The 6,000-nt window shown below is 42.3% G+C and overlaps 1 non-coding gene across 1 annotated transcript; it reads right to left on the reverse strand.

The window, feature by feature from the left end:
• Positions 1 to 1,390: 1,390 nt before the first annotated feature.
• trnaf-gaa (transfer RNA phenylalanine (anticodon GAA)) lies at positions 1,391 to 1,463 on the reverse strand. Its single transcript has one exon. It is a non-coding gene; the product is annotated as a tRNA-Phe (tRNA).
• Positions 1,464 to 6,000: the final 4,537 nt, after the last annotated feature.

The raw sequence follows: 6,000 nt of genomic DNA on the forward strand, positions 1-6,000 counted from the left end.
GCAGGCAGTTTATATCATCCTCACTGTTTGCCACTCGTCCAAGTTTGTTGTCATCGGGATATTTTGAGATTCTACTCAATATTCCAAGATCCAAGTCCTTTATCTTTCGCAAAACAAGCAGTGGTTCTAGCACTGACCCTTGGGGAACACCTCTGTCGACTATCCTCCAGTCTGACAAAGAATCATTTCATAAGACTCCCTGTTTTCTGTCCTGAAACCAATTTTCTATCCAATTGGACACTGACCCTCCTATACCACGAACCTCAATTTTGTAAACCCCACTTTTATGTGGTACCTTGTCAAACGCTTCCTTAAAATCCATATAAACAACATCCACTGCATTCCCTTCATCAACCTGCTCTGTTAGTTCATCAAAAAATGCAGTTAGATTAGTCAAGCATGAACTCCCATTTATAAATCCATGCTCACTCTCCTTAATTAACTCGAACCTCTCCAAGTGACTGTTGATTTTTTACCCTGATTATTCTTTCCAAAACCTTACCCACCGCTGCTGTTAATCTAACTAGCCTGTAGTTACCCGGACTGTCCTTACACCCTTTCTTGAATAAGGGTGTCGCATTTGCCACTGTTTAATCCTCTGGCACCTCCCCCGTATCCAGGGAAGATTGGAAGATTATAGCAAGCCCTTCCGTTATCTGCATCCGCATTTCCTTTCGCAACCTGGGATGTGAGCCATCCGGACCAGGTGATTTATCTTCCCTAAGGACAGCCAGCCTTTTTAGTACCACCCTCTCTCAATTTGTACCCTCTCCATTGACTCTACTCTCTTCACTTCGACTGATATTTTGTCAAATTCCACTTCCTTAGTGATCACTGATACAAAGTACTCATTAAGTAGATTAACATTGCCCTGCACCTCTAAGCTTATATTATCCTTTTTGTCCCTCATAGGCCCGACTCAACCTCTTACTACCCACTTATCATTTACATGCTGCTCGAAGATTTTTGGGTTTCCTTTCATGTTGACTGTCAGTCTATTCTCAAAGAAAGAGAGAATAAGCACATAAAGATGATATAAGTATTTCCCATCCTTGATGAGGTGGAATTTTTTATGCTGTGGGTAGTAATGTCTTGGCCCACGAGTGTGGTGGAAGCAGAGACAATCAATGATTTGAAAAGGAAATTAGATGGATACTTGAAGGAAACAAACTTGCAGGAGGAAAGGGACCGAGCTGGTGAGTGGAACTGACTAGATTGCTCCGGGGAGAGCCAGCATGGACGTGATAGGACAAACGACCACCTTCTGTGCTGTAAATGACTCTGTGTTGTTTCTCAAATTCAATCCACTGGTGCTTGGTAAATAATTTCAAAGTAAATTGTGCAACCGGAAAATCAGGACCAAGGCAAGGGACGCATAAGGAAGCAAAATTGCTGAAACCCGGGATTAAACCAGGAACCTTTAGATTTTCAGTCTAACGCTCTCCCAACTGAGCTATTTCAGCCCTACGTTAACAATGGCTTGGTGTCCTTGTTTTGGAAGAATATACATACATTCAAGTTTTCCAAAAAATTAAAGAACACAACATGTGAGTAATATTCCCAATTGCTTTCTCAGTACTGATGGATTGTGAAGCGGGAGACAGCCAGAAGTGCCACTGAGCCGCACAGACCCCGAGCTGAGAATGAAATGAGATCAAATTCAATCTTTCATAGTGAGATGCTGCTGAGAGGTAAGAGTCCTGAATCAAAGCGAAACTTGCTCATTTCAAACACTCCCTGTACTCTCTGCTCATGAAGCCTTACAAAAGGGAAAAACAGAATGGCACTCAAACTCACAACCCTGCCATTAAATGTCTCATATTCGACTGACAGAACTGTCACTTCTACTCGGTCTCTGATTGGATGGATGCAACTCCAACGCAGGGGTGGCATTCAAATCCTCCCATGGGTCCACATGTCAGACTGAGTTCCATGTTGTAGACTCAAGCAAAGGAAATCTGCTCACTTCCAAAACTATCAGCGAATTGAAGCTGATTACAATGAACATCATCAGAGGTCAGAACTACCTGGTGAAAGAAGACACCCTGAAGAAGGATCCACAATTATTCAAAGGCATCGACAAAGTGAAAAACAAGAAAATCGATGAGTCAATGCAAGCCAAACAACAGAAACACTGAAGAATTCCATTCCATTCCAGTCCTGTCATTTTTGGAGTCAGGTCACAATTGCAGAAACAACTTTATATTCCCACTTGGCTATCTGTACATTGAGTTAATTACAATTTTGTCGACAAGCTCTTTGAATCCAGTTGTCTGGTCCTCAAGCCAGCTCCGGATGGAAGTCAATTCCACCTTCTGCAACGCTGAAACCAATAGATAACCTTAATCTAAAAATGCCAGCAGATCAGGGCTCGTCCGGGATTTGAACCTGGGATCTCTCGCATGTTAATTAACCATACTCCCAAAGCGAGAATCATACCCCTAGACCAACGAACCACTGACAAGTCAGGCTTTATTAACTGCTGTGGAATTTCACTGGAACCCCCCCAGCCAATCATCCATTTTTTTTCAGATCAAAGCAACATCCTGCAAATGCTGAAATAAAAACAGAAAGTGCTGGAAATGTTCAGCAGCTCTGGCAGCATCTGTGCTGTGAGAAACACAGTTAACGTTTCAGGGCACTCACCTTTTGTTTCAGCCATCCTTTCAGACTGCTTCTGTCCATCCAATCTCACTTTCTGTTCTATCCACATTCTAACCATTCACTACGTTGCTACATTTTTCATGAATTCCTCATTTCTTTTATTAATGACAATTTTGTATTTCTGGCCTTTGCTTCAGACACCACCACAGGTGGAATCATGTCTCCATCTACCCAATCAAACCACTTCGCTGTATCCACACATTGCAATGTTTCTTTTACCCTGACAGACTGTGGAGTTTCTGCTGCTTGATTGCAGTTCTTGCTTCCCGCCAGTAGATGTCACCTCACTCCAATACAGTGAAGTTTACAAATCTGAGAGAGACACAACAGGAAATAATTGTTCACATTATAGTGAATGTGTGGGATTTAGAAATACTAGGAGTGGAGACGAGTTATTATTGCACTCTGCTATTACATCTTTTATAATGGACTCCAGCATTTTCCCCACGACTGATGTCAGGCTAACCGGTATATAATTCGCTGTTTTCTTTCTGCCTCTTTTTTTAAATAGTGGAGTTACATTAACTACCGTCCAATCCATTGGAACTGTTCCAGAGTCGATAGAATTTTGAAAAAAGACCAGAAATGCATCTGCTATTTCAAGGGCCACTTCCTTAAGTACTCTGGGATGTAGATTATCAGGGCCTGGGGATTTATCGGCCTTCAATCCCATCAATTTCCCAAACATTCCCTACTAATACAGATTTCATACAGTTCCTCCTTCTCATTAGACCCTATGTTCCCCAACATTTCTGGGAGATAATTTGTATCCTCCTTTGTGAAGACAGATCCAAAGTATGTATTTAATTGGTCTGCCATTTCTTTGTTCCCCATTATAAATTGCCCCGTTTCTGACTGTAAGGGGCCCACATTTGTCTTCACTAATCTTTTTCTCTACACATATCTATAGAAGCTTTTACAGTCAGTTTTTATGTTCTCTGCTAGCGTACCCTCATACTCTATTTCCCCCTTCTTAATCAATCCTTTTGTCCTCCTCTGCTAAATTCCAAACTGCTCACAATCTTCAGGTTTGCTGCTTGTTCTGGCCATTTTATATTTCTCCTCCTTGGATCTAATACTTCCCTTAATTTCTTTTGTAAGCCACAGTTGAGCCACCCTTCCTGTTTTACTTTTGCACAGACAGGAATGAACAATTGTTGTAATTCATCCATGCGCTCTTTAAATGCTAGCCATTGCCTATCCACTGTCAACCCTTTAAGTAACGTTCCCCAATCTATCAGAGCCAACTCCCGCCTCATACCTTCATAGTTTTCTTTGTTTAGATTCAGGACCCGAGTCTCGTAATCAACTCTCTCACTCTCCATCTTAATGAAGAATTTTATCATATTACGGGCGCACTTCCCCAAGGGACCTCACACAACAAGATTGTTAACTAATCCTTTCTCATTCCACAATACCCAGCCCAGGATGGCCTGTTCTCTGGAAGTGTTATACACCTCTATCAATTCTCCACTCAATCTCCTTTGAGAAAGGCAGAATAATCCTAGCTTTTCCAACCTAACCTTGTAACTAAAATCTCCCATCCCTGGATCCATTCTGGTAAATCGCCTCTGCGTCCTCTCCAGGAGCCTCAAATTCTTTCGAAAGTCTGCTGAGCAGAACTGGAAGCAACACTCCAATTGGGGCCTAACCAGAGTTTTATAATGGTTCAGCATAACTTCCCTGCTTTTGTACTCAATGCCTCTATTTATAAAGCCCAAGATCCCATATGCTTTGCGAACCACTCGCGCAATATGACTTGCCTCCTTCAAAGATTGATGCACATGAACCCCAAGTCCCTCTGTTCCAGAACACTCTTTAGAACTGTGCCATTAAGTATATATTGCCTCTCCCTATTCCTTATGCCAAAATACATCACCTCACACTTGTCACTATTAAATTCCATCTGCCACCTGTCTGCCCATTCTGCTAGCCTATCACTGTCCTGTTGCAGGCAGTTCATATCATCTTCACTGTTTGCCGCTCCTCCAGGTTTGGTGTCATCGGCATATTTTGAGATTCTACTCTGTATTCCAAGATCCAAGTCACTTACCTTGAGCAAAAAAAGCAGTGGTTCCAGCACTGACCCTTGGGGAACACCACTGTCGACTATCCTCCAGTCTGACAAAGAACCATTTAATAAGACTCGCTGTTTTCTGTCCTTAAACCAATTTTCTATCCAATTGGACACTGACCCTCCTATACCACGAACCTCAATTTTGTTAACCGCCCTTTTATGTGGTACCTTGTCAAACGCTTCCTTAAAATCCATATAAACAACATCCACTGCATTCCCTTCATCAACCTGCTCTGTTAGTTCATCAAAAAATGCAGTTAGATTAGTCAAGCATGAACTCCCATTTATAAATCCATGCTCACTCTCCTTAATTAACTCGAACCTCTCCAAGTGACTGTTGATTTTTTACCCTGATTATTCTTTCTAAAACCTTACCCACCGCTGCTGTTAATCTAACTGGCCTGTAGTTACCCGGACTGTCCTTACACCCTTTCTTGAATAAGGGTGTCGCATTTGCCACTGTTTAATCCTCTGGCACCTCCCCCGTATCCAGGGAAGATTGGAAGATTATAGCAAGCCCTTCCGTTATCTGCATCCGCATTTCCTTTCGCAACCTGGGATGTGAGTCATCCGGACCAGGTGATTTATCTTCCCTAAGCACAGCCAGCCTTTTTCGTACCTCCCTCTCCTAATTTGTACTCTCTCCATTGCCTCTACTTTCTTCACTTCAACTGATATTTTGTCAAATTCCACTTCCTGAGTGATCACTGATGCAAAGTACTCATTAAGTACATTAACATTGCCCTGCACCTCTAAGCTTATATTATCCTTTTTGCCCTAATAGGCCCGACTCAACCTCTTACTACCCACTTATCATTTACATGCTGCTCGAAGATTTTTGGGTTTCCTTTCATATTGACTGCCAGTCTATTCTCATAGAAATAGAGAATAAGCAAATATAGAAGTAAGTATTTCCCATCCTTGATGAGGTGGAATTTTTTATGTTGTGGGTGGTAATGTCTTGGCCCACGAGTGTGGTGGAAGCAGAGACCATCAATGATTTGAAAAGGAAATTGGATGCATACTTGAAGGAAAGAAACTTGCAGGAGGAAAGGGATCGAGCTGGTGAGTGGAACTGACGAGATTGCTCCGGGGAGAGCCAGCATGGACGTGATAGGCCAGATGACCACTCTCTGTGTTGCAAATGACTCTGTGTTGTTTCTCAAATTCAATCCACTGGTGCTTGGGAAATAATCTCAAAGTAAATTGTGCAACTGGAAAATCAAAACCAAGGCAAGGGACGCATCAGGAAGCGAAAT

The sequence above is a fragment of the Heterodontus francisci genome, unplaced genomic scaffold (genome assembly GCF_036365525.1).
Source record: "Heterodontus francisci isolate sHetFra1 unplaced genomic scaffold, sHetFra1.hap1 HAP1_SCAFFOLD_43, whole genome shotgun sequence".
Lineage (NCBI taxonomy): Eukaryota > Metazoa > Chordata > Chondrichthyes > Heterodontiformes > Heterodontidae > Heterodontus > Heterodontus francisci.